At 43.0% G+C, this 22,447-nt stretch overlaps 1 protein-coding gene and 2 non-coding genes across 10 annotated transcripts in view; 2 read left to right on the top strand and 1 right to left on the bottom strand.

The window, feature by feature from the left end:
- Positions 1-22,447, top strand: part of JARID2 (jumonji and AT-rich interaction domain containing 2) — a 282,076-nt gene that overhangs the window by 62,015 nt on the left and 197,614 nt on the right. The gene's annotated exons all lie outside the window — the stretch shown is intronic.
- LOC123573135 (U6 spliceosomal RNA) lies at positions 8,396-8,502 on the top strand. Its single transcript, XR_006697884.1, has one exon. It is a non-coding gene; the product is annotated as a U6 spliceosomal RNA (small nuclear RNA).
- LOC123573184 (U6 spliceosomal RNA) lies at positions 18,358-18,463 on the bottom strand. The gene has a single exon (XR_006697922.2). It is a non-coding gene; the product is annotated as a U6 spliceosomal RNA (small nuclear RNA).

The raw sequence follows: 22,447 nt of genomic DNA, 5'->3' as shown, positions 1-22,447 counted from the left end.
AGGTGATGCTCCTGCCTCAGCCTCCCGAGGAGCTGGGATCACAGGTGTGCAGCACTGTGTTCGGCTAAGTTGTGTATTTTTAGTAGACATGCGGTTTTGCCATGTTGCCCAGGCTGGTCTCAAACAACATCACGTGATCCTCCTGCCTCTGACTCCCAAAGTTCTGGGATTACAGGCGTGAGCGACCACACCTGGCCTAGTTTTGTTTTTAGTACATTGCAATTAATGTTTACATTCAAACTTTAAAATTCCTTGAATCTTTGTTTTCGGTAAGGAGTTGTGGTTCTTCTCCCCCACCAGAAAATATGATTCAGCTGCGTCATTTTTGGTATTTTTTTTTTTTTCTTTTTTAATGACTTACCTCTATGGAAAACTTTGTAGTTTGTGGGGAGAAATTTTGTATATTTCTGTACTTCAGCTACTAGGTTCTCCCTTTAATTATGTGATTAGTTTAATTTCAGATTTATTACTAGGAGCTCATGAGAAATATGTTCATTGCCCAGATTTGCTAGGGCAGCAGAGCCTGGTTTCATGTCATTTGTGGAGTTCATTATCATGCATAATTCATCGGGTCCAAGAAATTCAGACTCCCAGCCAGTGTAGCTTAAAACTTAATTATTTTCACAGGAGCCAGTCAGGTGTCAACTAAAACAAGTACTTGATAAGCTATAGACCCTGACATGGTTTTGTCCTGCTCAAAACTTTCGAGTTTCCATTCTAATCTTGATGCACAGAATGGTTGGTAACGGTTCTTCCTCCTTAAATTTTTCTGGTTTTCTGAAAGGGTGCAGGGAATACCCTCACCCCTTCCTAATTCCCCTTAGCAGCTTTGAGTCCCCTTTCTTAATCCTTTACCCCTTTTCTCGTTGTTATACAGTGAATTTTGTTTAATTCCTTTGTGCTGGTTTGGAACAAGTGCCATTTTAAATATCATTTCTATGATGGAGTGCATTCTAGGTTTTAAACTGCAGGTTTATAAATGAACTTTTAGAAGGTGGGCGATTTGAAAGTGATTCTGTGTGGAAATAGAAGCCAGAGGTGCCAGATTCAAAGGCCATCTGGATCCGGAGCCTCATTTATTGTCACCAAGAACTTGATGTTCGTGCTGTTTGCCATTTCCCTAAACTCTGCCTCTCTAAGGATAATGGCTTTTCACAGAAGCCTAAATGTAATGCTTTCTTCATTCCCTTGCTTCCCTTTAAAATCTTTAAGTATCTTTTGGAAACATACTCCATTTGCATATAAACATTGATAGAAATTCAGAAAGAGAGAGTCCTGTTTTCTCCCCTGTGGTTAAATAGTGACAGTTGATCTACTGAATACCTTCCTTCCTTAAAAACAACGAGATTAGGTAATTACAGCGAATGTGGTCATTAGCCTCATCTGCTCTTATTATCTTATTATATATTTGTAACTGTGAGGGCCAAAAGATGTGAGGATAAGCCAGACACTCCCTATTTTGAAAAGACAGGACTTGTAAAAACATGTTACTGTAGCATGGTCACTGATGGAATCTACAGTTTGATCCAGCATGACTTTTGCTTATTGGTGAAATTGGTTTTCTTATATTTTGTGAACAGTAAATAGGCTATGTGCTTGGATAGTACTTAGGCTCATATAGGAAAGTTTAATCATGGCTTTTCTCCAGTTTAATTTGAAAGAGTGCAGTGGGGAAGTCCCCTGCAGGGTGGAAATAGTAGTAGTTGAACATGAGTGACCTTTTTGGTTGACTGACTGCCCTTCCTATGAAGCTGGCCCAGTGTCTTTCCTCTGTCAGGATTACTTCCTGTCTCAGCCTGAATAGTTTAAGTAGCTGCAAGATTGATGTTGGATATCTCTGGGAAAATTCCATTCTCTTGAATTTAACTAACAGAATACCTCTTTCCATTTCTTTCAACATGTTCCGTTATTGACCTCAGAAGGAACTAAACATTATTTCACATCCAACAGTCTCATTGTTCATCTTCTTTGGGCTTAACAATCCTGTGTTACCTCAGTCATTTCTTTTATGAAGGTTTCAGGTGCCTCATTATTCTCTATGTGGAGACTGTTAGTGTCCTTAAAAACTGACATCCCATGTTTTAAGCATCTGGTCTGCACTGTAAGTAGTATGATATTTTGCATCTATTTCACTCTGCTTCTAGGAATTTGGTCACAAGGATGTGTAGTAAGTATTTTACTGTGTATCCCAGTGAAAAATTGAAACCAATAGGGGATTGGTTAAATTATGGAACATCTGTTCCGTGCAGTCATTAAAATGATATGGTAGCAAGAATGTTGACTGACAAAGTATGTGAAAAAAGCAAGTGAAAAAAGTAAGTGAGAAAACAGTATGTACAGTTTAATTTTTTTTGTTTTATCTTGGTAAATTTAGTAAAATATGTATACATATAATGTATAAAGCATACACATATAAACGGGTGTGTGTGGGGGGGGGTGTGTGTGTGTGTGTCTGCGCGTGTATATATGTATGCTTTGACAGATGAAGTGGTGGTATAGGCGCAGGTGGGAGGGGCAACTAATCCACACTGAGGGATGAAAGAAGACTGGAAGGACAGGGATTAGCCAGGTGAAGATGGGATTGGCCAACAGTGTGTTCCAAAGTGAAAGTGGAAGGCCCGGAGGTGACAGATGGCGTGGAAGAGTTTAGGAAGAGGGATGGATGCTCAGGAGATAAGGCTTATCTATATTTTCTCCAGGAAACCTGTATTGCTCTGTAATAAACAAAAAAAAATGGTCCCTAGAAAGCTTCCTCTTCCAAACCAGAAAGTCAGGGAAGCAGCGGGAAAGCAGATTGCTCTGTTGCTTTAAGGCTGTGGAGTTTGGACTCTTAATGAGATTAAGGCCAGGGAGGCTTTTCCAGGCTGGCTGGATGGGCTGGGGCTGGGTGTCTCTGGTGAAACAGATGAATTCCAGATAGGTAATGTAATTTCCAGAGGTGCCGCACAAATGCCTTTGCCTCCTGCTACTGGTTAGAGGAAAACAAGCATGTGATTTATGTAAAAATACATGAATATTAGTTTTTATCAAAACCCTGCAGAAGAAAAACAGTATAAAAAATGACGTTTCCTGCCATAGCCTCTTTGTGGAATGAAATTAAGAAAATCAGTATTCTTTACAAATGAGTAGTCACAGTGGAACTGGTCTGTTGAACCTACCCTTTGTAGATAGCATTAATAGATCACCCTCTCCCACATTACTCCAACCATAACAGAAATAGTGATTTACATAGGAAAATGCCAGCTGAATTAAACAAGGATGGCCCTGAATTCTACTGTAGGGAATCTTTTTTTTTTTTTTGAAACAGAGTCTCACTCTGTCGCCCAGGCTGGAGTGCAGTGGCACGATCTCTGCTCACTGCAACCTCCGCCTCCCGGGTTCACGCCATTCTCCTGCCTCAGCCTCCTGAGTACCTGGGACTACAGGTGCCCGCCACCACACCCGGCTAATTTTTTGTATTTTTAGTAGAGACGGGGTTTCACTGTGTTAGCCAGGATGGTCTCAATCTCCTGACCTCATGATCCGCCCACCTCGGCCTCCCGCAGTGCTGGGATTACAGGCGTGAACCCCCGCGCCCGGCCTCCTGTAGGGATTCTTAAGATGGCACAAGCTAGGCTATGAATGCCTTGGCCTCCCCTCCTCTCCCCTGTTTTTGGGTGACGTTCCCCTCTGGATTTCTTGCTAGGTAGTTCTGGAGGGAAGGAGATGCCCTCCTACATAAGCACCTGCAGGTGCAGAGATGGGATGGGCCTAAGTATTCTGAGATCTTCCAGGACATGGATTTCCATCTCGAGAATTCCCATCCCCCCTTAGCTCTTCGGTGGCCCAGTTCTGGAAGTTGAGATTTGGACCAAGATTATTGTCTTAAAATAAATCTTGGATGTGACTCCTGCCAGGATGACTTGTAAAAAATTTCATGCCAGAAACTGAGCTGACTTTGGTTTGTGGGCTGGAGGTGGCTGATTTCAACTCTGGGAATTCATTCTAAATTTCGGTGCCCTGTTCACTCTGAGTTGTCTTCTCACGGCTGCCTGCCCAGTCCCTTTGTGGGAATGGGAACCCTCAGAGAGTGAATGTGAGGACTTCACATCCTTTGGGATGCGGGTATTTTAGTTCCAGGGCTAACATGCACGTTTGCAGTGAGATAGTTGCTATAATGATGCTATAATAAGCTGTTGGTCTCAGAGACCCTTCCGCGTGGCGTATCAATGGGGCTTGTGACAGTTGGAGTTGGAATCTTAGAGGATTCATATCACCCTTGCTCCTAATCCAGTAATCCCTGGCAGTGCCCATCACCAGCCTCACACCTCCTTGTGCCAGTCATGAGCATGGTGAGCCTCTCTGGTACACTTATACATTAGAAAAAGTCTGAAGAGGCCGGGCGTGGTGGCTCACGCCTGTAATCCCAGCACTTTGGGAGGCCGAGGCGGGTGGATCACCTGAGGTTGGGAGTTTGAGACCAGCCTGACCAACATGGAGAAACCCTGTCTCTACTAAAAATTAGCCGGGCATGATGGCGCATGCCTGTAATCCCAGCTACTTGGGAAGGCTGAGGCAGGAGAATCTTGAACCTGGGAGGTGGACTTTGCGGTGAGCCGACATGGCACCATTACACTCTAGCCTGGGCAATAAGAGTGAAACTCCATCTCAAAAGAAAAATAAATAAAAATAAAAAATAAAAGTAGAACCTTTCCTAAGAGAAGGAGCTGAGAGGGAAGAGAGTGAACGTTGGGTGTCTGTGTATGGCCATACACAGAAAAAGTCTGAAGACTTGTGAGCAAGCCTTTCTCCCCCATAGGTGAATATTGAATATTAGATCTACCTTTCTGCACAACACAAAAGCAAATTCCTTAATACAAGACACAGATGGCACTCTGATTCGGCTTGCAAAAAAGGTAACTTTTTTTCCCCCTTCTTAATATTTTCCTTAAATTTTTTTTCCTTTTAATACCCTAAAGCCCCAAAAGGGAGTTTGTATTGTAAAATATTCTTTAATAAGTCACTTTTAACCACATGAAACTTGGGGAGATTTTCCACATTTGGACCAGGTCCCTGGATTGTATTGCCAGAGGTGTGGCTTTTGGCGTTAACTTTTACTTAATTTAGATGGCTACTTTCCAGAGAAATCAATTTAATCTAACAAATTGTCATAACTCATTCTACATACGCACCCCTACTGTTCTGGATTTAAAAAACAAAAACAAAGGCCTGGTGCGGTGGCTCAAGCCTGTAATCCCAGCACTCTGGGAGGCCGAGACGGGCAGATCACGAGGTCAGGAGATCAAGACCATCCTGGCTAATACGGTGAAACCCCGTCTCTACTAAAAAAATACAAAAAACTAGCCGGGCGAGGTGGCGGGCGCCTGTAGTCCCAGCTACTCGGGAGGCTGAGGCAGGAGAATGGCGTGAACCCGGGAGGCGGAGCTTGCAGTGAGCTGAGATCCGGCCACTGCACTCCAACCCGGGCGACAGAGCGAGACTCCATCTCAAAAAAAAAAAAAAAAACAAAACCAAAAAAAACCTTGTAAGTCAGTTTTGATTTTGAGACGGAGTCTCGCCCTGTCACCCAGGCTGGAGTGCAGTGGCGCGATCTCTGCTCACTGCAACCTCCACCTCCCAGGTTCAAGCAGTTCGCTGCCTCAGCCTCCCGAGTAGCTGGGATTACAGGCGTCTGCCACCACGCCTGGCTAATTTTTGTACTTTTAGTAGAGATGGGGTTTCACTATCTTGGCCAGGCTGGGCTCAAACTCTTGATCTCGTGATCCACCTGCCATGGCCTCCCAAAGTGCTGGAATTACAGGCATGAGCCACTGCACCCGGCCTCAGTTTGGATTTTTAAAAAAACAGTCTTATTGAAGTAAAATATACGCATGCAACCATTTCAGGTGTACACTGTGATAACTTAGGACAACTGCACACACCTGGGTATTACCATCCCATATATACCATCAATATATGCCCCTCCCGCCACCCAAGAAAGCTCCGTTGTGCTCCTGTCCTGTGCCCCCATGCCAACGCCGACCTGCTTTCTCGCGCTATAGATTAGCGTTGCCTGTTGTAAATGCCATATAGATGGAAGCACTTTTGTGTCTACTGCATCCCTTCACTTTGCTTTCAGATTCATCCAGGCTGTGTGTATCGTTTGTTCCTTCCTGTTATGGTTCAGTAGTCTCCTCTCTTTCTGTTTTTCTGTTCTCTTCCTGTGACTCGCTCATTGTCTGTTTCTTTATTTCCCTGTAAGGCTGGCCTGGTCCCTTTCGTTATTCCCTGTAGTCTTTTTCTCAAGTGGGCATTAGAGCAGTCTTATCTTTCACACACGCTAAAAGAACCTAGTATCTGAGAGATGATCCAGCCAGATTCTGCCCTTACCTTTACCCCTCGCCACCCCATTAGGGGACAGAACAAGCAAACATACTGACAGACCCAAGCCTTGTTGTTCAGACGAAACACTGCGGTTCTCTTGGTTCAGCATCTTTCCTGCAAACCGAGCTGCAGTCTCCAGTTTCAGAATAGTGCCTTCCATAAAGTCTGTGGGAGTTTTCCGTTTATGTTGCTTGTTTTTAAACAATCTTCTTGGAAAAGAATTCAGTGCTGTTAATGAATTGCCGTTGGAGCTTTTCTGTACATTACAGAGTTAGGCAGTGGACACCTGTCCTCTGCTTCCTGATCTCCTTTTGATGGTTAGGGAGAGAATATGTTGACTCAGAATAGCAAGGAGCCATGGCACCCTAAGGAAACAGGAAAATCTCAGTTTTCATGGATGAGAAAGTCCCATTCTATTGGCTGTGTGTGCCTGAGTATGTACACTGTGACATCTTGTTTTTAGTTGTATGAAGAAAGCGCTGTGGCTGAGAACCAGTGTTTGGAGCTTGGGGTTGGGTAGCCTGGGTTTATAGTCACTACATGTCCCAACTCCCCAGGCCCTAGGAGGTACTGCACAAGCAGTACGGACAGGGTCTTGCGTTTGTGCCTCTTCACTGGTGACTTCCCATTTTGAAGAGTGCCAGCTTTTCTGGGAAGTCTGCTGCCAACACTGAGCTGAGCCAGGGTTGCTGTTCACGTCTAAGCAGGCAGGATGTTGGTGCCGCGGCAACATGCTGTCCTTGAGAGCGCTGTGGAATTTGCAGCATGCGGTACGGATTCAGAAATGGTGTATTTTTCTTGTGGCATTAGTGTTTTGACTTGCAAATCTGGAAAAGAACAGGAAGTCTTGGTGGAAACACTCTCTGGTTGATGTATAGAAACTTGTGGACTTAACTGCATTTTAAGCACCACTTATTAGAAAATGAATTTCTTCTCGCTTGGGGAGATTTTTTTTCAGATCTTAAATACATCTGTCGTCTAAGCCTCTTCTCCTAGTGGCAGATGATCCCTGCCCTGGGCCTAGGAGAGTAGACATTGGTAATTATCTTTGGCCTGTCTCTCCCCAAATATCCTTGTACCTTCTGCTGGCCTATGGCTGTCCGGAAGCCCTCATGGAGGTGCTGCTTTTGTTTTTATCTCTTCATTTAGGGAGAAAATACTACATCTGGGCCCAAGGCCCAAGGTGTCCTGATGCGAGTCCTTCTAATTCTGGGTAGCCGTGAACAGTGCTGCTGTTCATAGATAAGGTCAAGGGGATGGGTTTAAGGTGTTCAGGTAGTGGATGGCAGAGGCTGTATTCATATTAATCTTGATCCACTCTGCAGGTTGCTGTGGCTCCTGTTACCCCCAGTCCTGTGCTCTCCTGCTGCGATTCTGTCAAATTACCCATTTATAACATTTGCCACTACTACCAATACCTTATCTCTGCTAGAATATAAAGTAATAATATAATAATTTAAAAAAATGAAGAGCAAGAATCTTTTTGTTCTTGAGGTTAATCTTGCTCATAAATTTACCTCAAGCACCTGGAACAGTGCCTGGCATGTGATACTTAAATATTTGTTAAAAGAATGAATAATAAGTAAATAGCATTTTGAAATTTGCTGTCATTCAAATTGTGATTTGTGGTGTTAGAGTTCTTATAGGCAGGGCTTAGTGTTAATAAATGACATTAGGAGCTAGTTATAAATCATACATTAGACATAGTTTAATCAGTTTGGTGCTTGTGTATAGAAGCGGACAGAACCCTGGAGATACAGTTGAGGTCTCTTGAATTAGAGGAGAGAGGGAACTTGCATTGGAACAGTGTCACAGACAATCCATGGTACACAGATGCCAGAGGTAGACCCTGTAGGTTAGGGAAGGTTTGGGGATTGTGAAATGAATGGGCAGCAATAATTAGTATAAATTATTATAAATTGCCTTTATTACTGTTGGTTTCCCGACTACTTCAAAAAATATACACATACGTAACCTGGTGTAGTTAGTCGGGGTTGCCACTGTAGAAAAGCCTTTCAGAAGAAACAGAAGAGTGATCCTTTCAGCAGCACATATACTAAAATTGGAATGATACAGAGAAGATTAGCATGGCCCGTATGCAAGTATGACATGGAAATTTGTGAAGCATTCCATATTTTTACATATTGGAAAATCAGGTTTGGATTATGCATTTTCTAAAATCAAGAAATATAGTATCCTCAGCAATATGTTTTGAAGAGTATTTTGCCTTAGAAATAATTTTTACATAATAAGTAGTACCTATATTAATAAAGAACTAAAGGAAATAGAGCAGCATGCTTATCCAAAAATTCTCATTGTGTATAAGTAAATTGATTCTGCCAGAAAGAAGAGTTTAGACATGTTTTTATTGCAAACTTTCTTCAGATGCCAGGACTAGGGAGGATGAGAGAGAGACAGGAGAGGTAGGAGAGCTGTGTCCCTTTAGAATGCTGTTTGAACCCATGATGGATGAATTAGCAAGGTTTATGCCCACCTATATCAGCTGGCTTTCCAAGATTTATGTGACCTGTTGCCTTGTCTTGGAGAACTCCAGTCTCTCTCATATAGCTTTGATCTTTAATGTGGGAATCATAGTGTAGTCAGTAAACCATAAGGTCAAGTGCGCAGTCTGCCATTTTAATTCAGAAAACTTACATATTTAGAAGTAGTCATGTATCTAGAGTGTGACTGCAATACCTTAATAATTGAGATGAGATACGGTCAAAAAAGTGAAATATCTTCAGCTGCTTCAAGTCACTTTTAGGCTGCAAATCCTCAGAAATTGTGGTTGTCCTGAAGTTACCAAAATAAATGAGTGGTGTTTCGCCCAATTCTGTCTTACGTTTTTTCAACTTGAGAGGTCTGTTAAAATTGTTAGCAGAACTGGGAAAGTGTATTAATGAAGCAAGCAAGTCCTGTAGTGTGTGCTAACTGGGCGCAATGTGCCGTCCATACATTTAGTACGTTCATTAGTGACTTCAGAAATGAGTTTCTTATGGCTCTCAAATTTATGAAACAAGAAAATGATGACTTCCAAATTCTTTGTCTTCAGATTGATTCCCCAGTGACTGAGGACATAAGCTGGAACCAAGATTAGAACACAGTTTACACGGGTCCTGCTTCCTTTTTTTTTTCATTCCACAAATGTTATCTTAAGTATTTTCTCAACTAATACGAAAAGTACCACTGAAGTGGGGTCTGCTAGCTTGAAAACATATGTGAAATACAGATTCTATTTTTTTTTTTTTTGACATGGGGTCTTACTTTGCCCAGGCTGGAGTGCAGTTTCACGATCTCTGCTCACTGCAACCTCTGTCTGCCTCCCAGGTTCAAGTGATTCTCCTGCCTCAGTCTCCCTAGTAGCTGGGACTACAGGCACACGTATTTTTAGTAAAGACAGGGTTTTATGAACTGAAGTCAAGTGGTCTGCCCACCTCGGCCACCCAAAGTATCGGGATTACAGACGTGAGCCAACATACCTGACCAGATTCTGTGCTGCTTTCTCAGGTTTAGTTGCTACCCTACAGAGGTGGCCAGTTAGGAGTGCTTCATAATGAAGATTATGTCTTTAATCATTGTGAGGTTGGTTGCTGAGGACAGTAGTCCTCATGCTTGTGCTGGTTAGAAGTGAAGACATTTTGGACTGTTCTTGCCTTTCTTTTTTTTTTTTTTTTTTTTTGAGACAGTGCAGTGGTGCGATCTCAGCTCACTGCAACCTCTGCCTCCCAAATTGCTGGGATTACAGGTGCCCACCACCATGCCCTGCTAATTTTTGTATTTTTAGTAGAGACGGGGTTTCACCATGTTGGTCAGGCTGGTCTCAAACCCCTGACGTCAGATGATCCTCCTGTCTCAGCCTCCTGAAGTGCTGGGATTACAGGCGTGAGCCACCACACCTGGCCCACAGCTATTGTTTTTAACACAGCTTTGAAAGCAGTATGATTTGGTTAATAGATGGCTATGGCCAGACACTCTGGATTTGAATCTCAGCTCTCTCTGTGGAATGACCTTGGGCAAGTCATTTAGCCAGCCTGTGCTTCAAGTTGCTGGTGTAAAATGGATAATAGTACCTTTGTTATAGGGTTGCTGTGGGGTTAGTGTATGTTTGGTCTAGAATGAATCTCTTGTAGACAGTCTTGAGTATAATGGGTTGTGATTTTGTGCTTCTCGTTCCATCAGAACCAGAAATGGTACATTGGTGCATGTACTTAATTTGATTTTATCTATTTAGCAGTAGACTTTTTTTCATCAGAAATAATTTCTTCCTGTCCCTCTGTGAAATCCCCTTGAGAAAGGGGTAAGAAATAGCTCTGAGGACCAGTTGAAAAATAATCGATCTGAAACCTAACAGACAATATCAACGTGACAGTTTTTTCTGTTTTGCAGGAAAATGCAAGTCTCATTTAGGATAATAGTTTGATTTCCCGAGGTGGTTATGGTTATGGTTTTGTGTAACTGAGAGTCATTTAAAGGTGATGTATAGGTTCGCAGGTAGAAATACAGTTTTGTTTGAAATCTGGGGTATTCAACCAACATTGTGGTAAGAGTAATTTCCCCCAAAACTCCCTAGGAAATTTTTACCTTTTACTTCAGTAAACCTGGAGTTTTGCCTCTTGAACTTAAAGTGAGGTTGAACTTAATCAGTAAAAGTGAGTTTTCCCCAAAGGTACCTGAGTACTTACTGTGTCCATAACTAACTGTTGGGTCCATAATCCACCGCCAGAGGGTACCCTCTTGCGTCTCGGGGGTGCTGGTTCTGAAATGTCTTTTTTGGGTTTTAGTTGGAGTTTCTCTTGTTGAGAATTTTGAATGTCAGAAAATGCTGTGACTGTCTGGGTGTTTGTTTTAGCTCCACACCCTTCATCTTCAGGGTAGATGTACCCTTGGGTGGCGTTGCACACAGCTGAGGTGTGGAGAGCCCATCCCTCCAGGGTTTGTTTCTTTACTACCAGGCCTGCTCCCACAAAACTGGTGTATTTAGGCCTCCCCTCTTTTGCTGTGCTTGTTGCTGGCCAGCAGTGCCTACAAGTTCCAGCAGATGAGGTGAGGACGGACAGGGAGGTAGAGGCTAGTCTGTTTGCCTTGGCACTGGGGTTCACTGAAGTTGCTAGGTTTTGAGTTTGCTTCAGATTAGTGAATATATTAGGTGTGAGAATAAGAATGATTAAAGCGTGGTGGCGCATGCCTGTAATGCCAGCGGCTGGGGAGGCTGAGGCAGGAGAATCACTTGAAACCGGGAGGCGGAGGTTGCAGTGAGTCGAGATCCCGCCACTGCGCTCCAGCCTGGGTTACAAGAGCAAAACTCTGCTAAATAAATAAATAAATAAATAAATAAATAAATAAATAAAAGATTAAACAAATAGGACTTCTCCATCTGTATTTAAACTTCAAGGAGAAAGCTGAACTCCAAGGCCCAGCTGGAGGACACGTGGATCCAGACAGCATATTAGATGTAGGCGATCGGAGAAGCACAGGGAGACAGCAGTGAGGTGCAGGGGGATGAGGCACATAGTTGTCTACATGCAACAGGCAGGTCTTTGTCCAGGAAGAACTTCCGGTTTTTGTTGTTTTTTTGTTTATGCTTTGGTGATGGTGGTTGCTACCACCTGGAGAAAAGCTGCCTTTGCAGCCCCACAACTGTGCAGTTGCTGGGAGTGAGCAGGCTGGGAACCACACGCTCTTGTTCTGACATTCACTGGAGGCACCCCCCCTCCCCTTTCCTTACAAGGCATCACAGAGGGTTGTCATTTGAGGCAGGCCGGATTCACTGGTGTGACTGTTTCAGGACTGGCTTGTCTCATTAAAAAACATTTTTTGGAGCAGAAACAATGAGGGGTGGGAAAGGCAACAAAAGCCTCTTGAGATTCCGGGATTGCTCAGGATGTTATAAACAGTAAGTGCTGCTTTTGATCTTGGAGGGTGGTGTGGGGTAGGCGAGAAAGGGGGTGGTGGTTATTGGGAAGAGGGCTGGAGCCAGACAACCATAATGGCTTGTCCAAAGGCTGCTGTGAATCCCAGTGGTAAAGAGCTCTGCACTTCCCGCTAATTTCTGTTTTCTTTACTGTGGCTGGCTTTATTAAAAGGACATAAGGAAGCAGCCTAGACATTCAGTCCAATCAGTTTTCTAGGGTAGCAGATGAAAAATAAAATTGGGCCCTTTGTAGTTACAGAGAAAGTGAGTAGGATGGCTAGCTTTTATGGCTTATTCACTTTCTTGGGGGGAGAGAGGATGCTGTCTGTCTCTCATATGTATATAACATGCTTGGAATGCTATAAATTATCAAAGAGATTCATTAGACAAGCACAGATGTTTCATTCTGTCTTGAAACATGGCAAGGTTTGAAGTTGGCGGACCAATGAGAAGTTGTGCTGCCTTGAACAATAATTTTAAAAGAGTGGCTCTGACAGTCAGCATATCTTTTATAACTTTTTCCTCTCTGTGGTTCTGCAGTGGCCATTTTGTGTCTGAGTGACATGGAATTTGTGTTTCTTTTTCCTTTTTCCTTTTTCTTTTTTTTTTTTGGAGACAGAGTCTCCCTCAAGCCAGTTGCCCAGGCTGGAGTGCAGTGGTGTGATCTCAGCTCATGGCAACCTCTGCCTCCTGTGTTCAAGCGATTCTTGTGCCTCAGTCTCCTAAGTGCACCACTGTGCACTTTTTTTTGTGTATGTGTTTTTAGTAGAGACAGGGTTTCACCATGTTGGCCAGGCTGGTCTTGAAGTCCTGTCCTCAAGTGAATCACCTGCTTAGGCCTTTACCTGTGTGAGCCACTGGATCTGGTCTGTCCATAGTTTCTGGAACACAATTAGGAAATGAGATCTGTGTTTGAGGGAGAAGCAGGAAGACTTTAACCTGAGGATGGCCCTTTAACTTTATATGATGAAAAACTACCTAATCAATGGTTGCAGATTATGTAAATTTAAAAAAGTTGGTGGGTACAAATTATGCAAATTTGATGCAGTCATCAAGGCTTCTTGCTTCACCGCATCATTTACCTTTTGATTTCAGAGAAGTTCAGCCCCTTGACTCTTTCCTTATTTGAGCTGGAGCTAAGCACTGAGATATTTCAGTCACACCCTTGTTAGGGAGTGTATCTATGTAAATGCAAGCAATTTTAAGTAGACAAGGCTATATTAGTAGAACCTGGTTACTTTGATCTCGCCTGTTTCTTCCATTGTTTTATTAGTATGCTTCAAATATTTACCATGGTGAGCCGAATAGCTTCTGATCTGTGTGTATCAGTATCCAGCAAAAACTTACTAGTAGAGACTGTGGTTATGGAAGCTGGTGAAGAGAATGGAAAATATATTACAGTGTTAATGTCCTCTACAATTCCAATGACTTAGTATTCAGTTAAGATACAGGTAAGGTGTTGGTTATAAGCCGGTAATTCAAGATGGGTTAACTCTGTTTCTCTTCCATCATAACCAGTTGAAAAGAGGAAGACTTTGCATTTAATTAGGTAGTTCATAGAATGTAAGTGTGAGAATAGAAAAATATATTTAAGAAACTCAGTGATTGTACTTTACACAAATTAGAGTGGATTGGTAGCTTTGGGGGATTCTGTCATGTAAGTGGGTTGAAGTAGAAGGTGAAATGATGACTGTTCATTATCAAAAGCGTACATAAATGTGATTTGTAGTTTATTTTGAAACCTACTGTACTTTAAATTCATCTGGTATTCATTACAATGCAGTTCTTAAAGAAGATGAAACTGTATAGCTAATGATCCAAATGTTTCCTTCTTATCTAATCAGGAATCCTTTAGTAGCTAGATTAGATGTTATTCAGAAAGGATAATATAAGAAATAATTACTATATTTCATTTGTGGAGTTAACCATATGGTCTCTAACTCATTTTTGTATGCAATACATGTAAATTAGAGACCAATCTATAGTATTTTCAGCCATCGCCATGCAAGAATATGATTCATTCTCTCTCTCTCTTTTTCTCTGTGTGTGTGCGTGAAACTTGCATGTGAAATATGTTTTTGAGTTTGTAGTAATTTTGTGATATTGGCGCATTTATTCATCTTGTTTGGGAGTTTTATGAAATGGTAGAATTCTAATTTGGGAATGGGAGGCAGGGTATCATATGAACGATTTCATTATTACAAGTAGTATTTTGCAGTAGTTAGTATGTTGTGAGCAGACTGAAAATGCCAGGAACTTAAAAGGATTTTAGGAAGAAAATAACTAGGTCTGTGCAAGAATTCAGCAGTCTGATCACTTAGTGTTATCAATTACAAAACACCTGGCCCTGTGCCAAGTTATGATATATTAAGTTTTAATATCAGTATAATCATACACTTTCTTGTGGGGATAAAGGGAATGTCATTTTTTTACATGACAAAGAAAAATCATGAAATTATTAATAGTTGTTTGTGAGTTGTCCACTGTGTGAGGCTATGAACTAATGAACTAACATGAGTGGGTTGGAATATTAATTACGGCATATATTTCATTAATGTAAACCTGCAATTTGAATTATGTTTGACCAGGAAATATTTAACAAGTTTGTAAACCTTTTTGATTGGGCCTTGAAACATGGTTTGTAGCTTTTTATTACTTATGCTCTGTTTCTTTTTTTTTTTTTTTTTTTGAGACGGAGTCTCGCTGTGTTGCCCAGGCTGGAGTGCAGTGGCCAGATCTCAGCTCACTGCAAGCTCCGCCTCCCTGGTTCACGCCATTCTCCTGCCTCAGCCTCCCAAGTAGCTGGGACTACAGGCGCCTGCCACCTCGCCCGGCTAGTTTTTTTGTACTTTTTAGTAGAGACGGGGTTTCACTGTATTAACCAGGATGGTCTCGATCTCCTGACCTCGTGATCCGCCCGTCTCGGCCTCCCAAAGTGCTGGGATTACAGGCTTGAGCCACCGCGCCCGGCCTGCTCTGTTTCTTTTTTTTTTTTTTTTTTGAGACGGAGTCTTGCTCTGTCGCACAGGCTGGAGTGCAGTGGCCGCATCTCAGCTCACTGCAAGCTCCGCCTCCCGGGTTCACGCCATTCTCCTGCCTCAGCCTCCCGAGTAGCTGGGACTACAGGCGCCCGCCACCTCGCCCGGCTAGTTTTTTGTATTTTTTAGTAGAGACGGGGTTTCACGGTGTTAGCCAGGATGGTCTCGATCTCCTGACCTCGGGATCCGCCCGTCTCGGCCTCCCAAAGTGCTGGGATTACAGGCTTGAGCCACCGCGCCCGGCCTGCTCTGTTTCTTAAATGTGGGTGGCAGTGAAATCAAGTTCTCTATTCAGAACCAAAGACTGTGACTGTCGAGAGGTTTATCTGTTTCATAACTTGTCATTAGAAAACATTTCCTTCAGCTTCTCCTCGTATTTACAAACCAATTGCTTGACTCTTCTTTGGGTCAGTGGCTAAGTAAGTTAACAAGTACAAACAACAGATACTTTCTTTGAAGACTTCAATAATAGAGTGTGAGTTAGAAAAGCATCTAATTTTCTAACTGGAAGAATTTTTTTTTTTTTTTTTTTTTTTTTGAGATAGAGTCTCACTTTGTCGCCGAGGTTGGAGTGCAGTGGTGTGATCTCGGCTCACTGCAAACTTCACCTCGCGGGTTCAAGCAATTCTCCTGCCTCAGCCTCCCGAGTAGCTGGGATTACACCGCCTGGCACTACGCTCAGCTAATTTTTTGTATTTTTCGTAGAGACGGGGTTTCACCCTGCTGGCCAGGTTTGCCTCGAACTCCTGACCTTGTTGTTTGCCCACCTCCCAAAGAGCTGGAATTACAGGTCCGACCCACTGCACTTGGCCTGGAAGAATTCTTTAAGGATTAGATTTAGTGTCTAGTGGTTGATGGGAGAATGGGAAATCTGCATAGCTCCTGTTTGGGAGGATGAAAAACACATAATTGTAATTTCAGATATCCAAAAAGGCATGTAGAATCATAGCATCATTTGTTGGAGCTTAGTTTTCAAGGAGCAATAAGAGTGAGGAAAAGGTGCACAGTCTTCTGTGCTTCTGATCCCAAGACCTGGTTAGAGGGCACTCGCCAGGCATGGTGGCACACTCCTGTAGTCCTAGCTACGGAAGCCATCTTCACTATTCATCGCTCTCTAGACCAGTTATTGATTTTCAAGTGCCTATGAAATGTTTTATCACCCAGTGTGTTTTGTCTGTGTACAGGAAGCACTGGATACACTGGCTAGGTGTTTGCTTTAAGTAACATTCTTCCCTGATTCGTTTTTTTCAAAGTGGGAGATACTGGTAGCATCTACCTACCCTGCAAGGATTTAATGAATTTTAATGACATGAGAAATGCTTAGATTTCGGGGATTTGTCTAAACCCAAATACCTGGGCCATAGTTTTAGCCAGGAGTCAGGGAATATCTGTACTAAGCCACTGGCTGACCCAGAACTTCTCTCTTTAAGTCATTTAGCCAAACAGCAAATTAGGGAGCCAACAGCTCATTTTGGGGGTGACGTTTTGTATGAGGAGTTGGTAAACCTGGGGGTAGCAGTAGGGGAGATTTCAGGATAGAGAAGAGGGGATAGTTGATTTCCTAAACTACTTCCAAATTATGTCTTCAAACAAAATAGTACTTTCCCCCTGAATTCCAGATTCCAGAATATTAGGCATAACCATAATATAAACATAACAGCATACTCTTAAACCAGAGGGAAAAATTCCAAGCTGTTCTGAATTATCTGGTTCATTTGAGATTGGACTGTATGCAATTTGGTCGTAGCAGCAGGCTCATTCTAGTAAATGCTAAGGTAGCAAACACCAGGACTGTAGGTTACTTTTCTTCACAACATTCTGGTTGTAGGTTTCCTGACGCATTCATTCTGACTGTTTTTCTTTTCCACTCTGTGGTAAGAAACCTCTTAGATCTGTGTGGGTGGTGGGCTTTTGCCTGCCAGGCGGGCAGGCACAGCCTGGTTTCCCAAATGCATTTCTCCTGCGTTGGCTTCTGTATCCATTAAGCATATCTGAACTGTGTAGGATTAGCTGTGTCTTGTTCTTTCCTTTTCTGTCTTACAATCACAGGAATGAGCTGGGTGTGTGTGTGTGTGTGTGTGTGACTCACCCTAGCCCTGCCTGGGTGTGCTACAGCACCGGAAAATCCTGCCCTCTTCAGAGATATGTGGACGACTCCCTACTGCCCCAGCAGTAAAACCAAGGGAAGGCTTCCAATCAGATACCTCAGCCATCTCTCTTTGGTGCTTTTCCCTTGACAGCAAGCTTGTCATCTTTTGTCTTGAACTTACAGTGCTCAGAGACCACCCTAGTGATGTCCTTTTACTTCAAATCTTCAAATTCAGTCACATACCGAGGTACTAGGGGTTAGGACTTAAGCATAAGACTTTTTAGGTGACACAAGTCAGCTGGTAACATTTCTTAACATTGCCTTTAAAAGAACGTTCCTTTTGTTGGGTGTGGTGGTATGCGCTGTAATCCCAGCTACTCAGGAGGCCAAGGCGTGAGAATCACTTGAGCCCTGGAGGCAGAAGATGCAGTGAGCCGAGATCGTGCCACTGCACTTCAGCCTGGGCGATAGAGCAAGATTCTGTCAAAAAATAAAAAAGACGGGGTGCGGTGGCTCACGCCTGTAATCTCAGCACTTTGGGAGGCCGAGGCAGGCCGATCGCGAGGTCAGGAGATCAAGACCATCCTGGCTAACACAGAGAGACCCCGTCTCTACTAAAAATACAAAAAATTAGCCAGGCGTGTTGGCGGGCGCCTGTAGTCCCAGCTACTCAGGCTGACGCAGGATAATGGCATGAACTTGGGAGGCAGAGCTTGCAGTGTGCCAAGATCTTGCCACTGCACTCCCAACTCCATCCAGTCTGGGGGACAGACTGCATCCAGTCTGGGGGACAGACTCCAACTCAAAAGAAAAAAAAAACTTACGAAGCCCAAGGTATTATCATTTATCCTTTTTGTGTCCTAGGAAATATTTCTATAACCCAAGATTGGAAGGATTATCTCGTGTTTCCTCTTGGAGTTTTATAATTTTTTTCTCCCCAGTTTGCTCGTGATAACTTTAAAAAGAAAAGCTTCACGAATTTGCATGTCATCTTTGTACGGGGGCCATGTTATCTTCTCTGTAATGTTCCAGTTTTAATATATGAGCTGCCAAAGTGAGCAGTATGACCCCCCTCCTTTTTTCTTTTTCTTTTTCTTTTTTTTTTTTTTATTATACTTTAAGTTCTAGGGTACATGTGGATAACGTGCAGGTTTGTTACATATGTATACCTGTGCCATGTTGGCGTGCTGCACCCATCAACTCGTCAGCACCCATCAACTCGTCATTTACATCAGGTATAACTCCCAATGCAATCCCTCCCCCCTTTCTTTTTTTTTTTTTAAAGACAGTCTTTGATCAGGCTGGAGGCTCACTGCAATCTCTGCCTCCGCCTTCTGGGTTCAAGCAATTCTCCTGTCTCAGGCCTCCCAAGTAGCTGGCACTACAGGCATGCACCACCGTGCCTGGCTAATTTTTGTGTTTTGTGTAGTTTTGTAGCCGTGCTGTGTTTTCCAGGCACGTTGCAAACAACTGAGTTCAAGTGTGATCCTCCTGCCTCGGCCTCTCACAGTGCTGGGATTGCAAGTGTGAGCCACCACTCCCACCAACTGCTTTTTGAGTTAATATTTGTTTGGAGCAAAGTATGGGTCAGAGGTGTTTTGTTATTTAAAAAAAAAAAAAGAATGAAATGTCTTTTGTTGTTGTTGTTTTAAACTCTGAAAGCAACCCCTGACCTTTGTGAAAGAATTTCAACAGCCCAGAAAGGAATAAAGGAGTAAGTTGCACTCAGCCTGCCTAATACCTTGCTGGAGGACATGCTTTTTGAGTTTTTCTGTGTATTCGTATGTGCGTATAATTTCTTTTTCTTTTTTTTTAAATGAAGACCATAACACAATTTCAAAACTTGATTTTTTTAAATGTAATTTAGTCACCACCTTTACTTTCTCTTCAAACATGGTTTTTCTTCCCATTGTCTTTCTTTATAAAAACTTTGATAATCTATACCTTGTCCCCGAGGGAATTGTGTTATTGTTAATTTTGACTTTTATTTGCAATAAGAACTTTTGAATTGAGACCCAGTATTTCTGTGTGCCTGTGTGTGTGCACAGACACAACTGAAACAATTTCAGCTTAGCCTCTCTCTCTGTGTTATACTGTAATCTATCCTTCTTCCCCCCCCCCCCCATTTCATTTGGAAGAAAATTGCTTGTCAAGAGATGCAGCATATTGATTTGCTCTTAGGGATCAGCAGTCTAGAACATTCACAGAGTGTCCTGAATTGAGCTGTGGGAATGTCTGAGGGTCCTTTGACCAGTCCATGCTATACAGAGACCCTCTCTTCATGACGATGTGTGGTGCAGGAGGGTGTTCAGGGGTGACATGATGTTCTTTTTGTCAACTTGGGACTTTGATTTCACCTCAGAATAAAGAGGACCCTAGAGTTCTTGCTAAGTCAAGGAAATTCTCGTTTACCGCCGTAGACTTTGCTCCATCACAGCGGTTCTCAAACTGTCATCTAGGGATCCTTAGATCATAGTCCCTTCCTGGGAGTTTCCAAGGTGAAAAGCAGTACCGTGGTAAAAACTGAGACATTGTTTTCTTCATTTTCTCACAAATGTGCAGTGGGGCTTTCCAGATACTACATGATACATGATATTGCATCAGATTGAATTGAGTTAGGAGAACTGTGTTGACTCCTGTTAAGCCAGATATTAAAGATATTTGCAAATAAGTGAGAAAGTGCCACTTTTCTCACACCTTTTTCAATTTGTAAAATACAATTTTCATAAAAATTTTCTTTCTGTTAACATGTAATGGTTGTATAATTTTCTAAATGAATTAATATAACATTTGTTTTAATTTCTAGTATGGTGCATATCAATGTGTATATGAAACCCAGGTAAACAATAACTTTTTTGAGTCCTGAAAATATGTGCTACACTTCTATGCAGCCTCTAATTGCAGAAGTATCAAGTCATGGTGAATTTTGCTTCATTTACACCTTTAAGTAAAGCAAATCTCAGACTTTTTTTGGGGGGTGGGAGGTGGAGACGGTAGAGTTCAGTGGTGCCATCATAGCTCACTGTGACCTCAAACTCCTGGGCTTATGCAATCCTCTCTCCTCAGCCTTCTCACTAGCTAGGACCGCATGTGTGCACCACCATGCCCAGCTAATTTTTATTTTTTGTAGATGGGGTCCCGCTGTGTTGTTCAGGCTGGCCTTGAAGTCCTGGCCCCATGCCTCAGCCTTCCAAAGTGCTGAGATTACAGGAGTGAGCCACCATGCCTGGCGTGTCAGTATTAATGTTTTTATTTTTTTTTTTGGAGACAGATTCTGGCTCTGTCACCCAGGCTGGAGTGCAGTGGCTCAATCTTGGCTCACTGCGACTTCCACCTCCCAAGCTCAGACAGTTCTCATGCCTCAGTCTCCCAAGTAGCTGGGACTACAGGTGTGTGCCACTGCACACGACTAATTTTTGTATTTTTAGTAGAGACATGGTTTCACCATGTTGGCCTTACTGGTCTCAAACTACTGGCCTAAAGTGATCAGCCCTCCTCGGCCTCCCAAAGTTCTGGGATTACAGGCGTGAGCCACCACGCCCGGCGCATTATTTTTAAAAGCTGTGAATTCTATTTAGAGACAACATACCCATGATACTGATGACATAATGAGTCAGGTGTTCAGATTTCCCCTACTGTCAGTCTCATGTTTTAAAATAAGGGCTCTACATTGATACTGGTTGGGTTGATAAAACATGTTTTTAGTCGTGAATCTCTCTCTCCCTTTAATTTGTTGTTCTTGAGGATAAATGAGGTCACTTGTTCCAAGGGCCACAGCTTTTGAGAGTGCAGGTGGGTCATTTAATCTGGCAGCAACATTTGGGCCCGACCTGAAACACGGCTGATGGGTTTTGCTTTGGGATGTTTTTTTCTCCCGTTTTCTCTCTTACTCTGTGAGGCTCCTTCCTCCTTCCCTTTTTGGGGTTGGTGCTGTTTCTTTTTTGGAAATTTATTTTTTAAATAGACAAATAAAAATGATAACTTCTAGGTTCCTTTTTTTTTCTTTTTTAAGAGACAGGGGCTTGCCCCGTCACACAGGTTGGAGTGCAGTAGCGCGATCATAGCTCGCTGCATAGTCGCCTTTTGACTAGCCTCCACCTCACTCCTGCACATTTTCATATTTTAGTCCCTTATCAGTCTCAAGGCATAACTCTGCAACATGTGTAATGTTCACCTTACTTTGTGAGGCCACGAGGGGGAGATCTGATGGTGGCATCTCGGGCAGGTGTAAATGTGAGTGATACTGCATTAGGCTGCCATCCCTTCCATTCTGGAAGTTTGTGTGTGTGTGTGTGTGTGTGTGTGTGTGTGTGTGTGTGTGTGTGCGCGCGCGCGCGCATGCGCGTCCCTGCATGCTGCCATTGGATGGTGGGGAGGAGTAGAGAGGACTAGGAATGAGGGAGGGAGGTCATAAAGGACACAGGAAGCCTTGGAAAGAAGAGCACGTAGCAATCTCTGGGGTAAAACAGCAGAGCTATAGAAATTTGGTTCTAGGACAGTCTTTATAAAAAGAATAAATTTAAGCAGCAGATGAATGGGCTTGGTTGTGAACTGGACTGAAACACGGTCTCTGCCCTCTTTACTTTCACATTCTCATCCTTCCAGACTCAATGTTACTACTTCTGTGAAGCGTTTTTCATTCCCCGCTTAGACGCATTTTCCATGTTGGAGTAGCTCTGGTGTGTACCTCGTTCGTATTTGTCTCCACACACATTATACAGTATCTTGTTTGTTTTCAGAGAACCCTACTATCGCCAGCCTAGCCACCTTTGATTCATCTTCTTAGTGAATTGCCAGTGAATAGTTATTACAGGCCCGGGACATGTAGCTATTCAATAAATATTGGTGCAATGGAAGACTCTCGCCTGTGTGAGAGTTCATGAAGGGAACCAGGAGGGGAATTTGAAGGGTCAGTGTCTTGCAACACCCCTGGTAGGGCTTTCCAGCCTTGCAGCTCCTAAATACCCTTACTTTACAGTGTTTTGAGCTCCGAAGAAGCAAAGATCACCCCCACAAAGTCACCTGTATGGAATTCAGGTAGCGATA

The sequence above is a fragment of the Macaca fascicularis genome, chromosome 4 (genome assembly GCF_037993035.2).
Source record: "Macaca fascicularis isolate 582-1 chromosome 4, T2T-MFA8v1.1".
NCBI classification, from domain to species: Eukaryota; Metazoa; Chordata; class Mammalia; order Primates; family Cercopithecidae; genus Macaca; species Macaca fascicularis.
The sequence above is the reverse complement of the archived record's forward strand: the minus strand, read 5'-3'. Positions and strand labels throughout refer to the sequence as shown.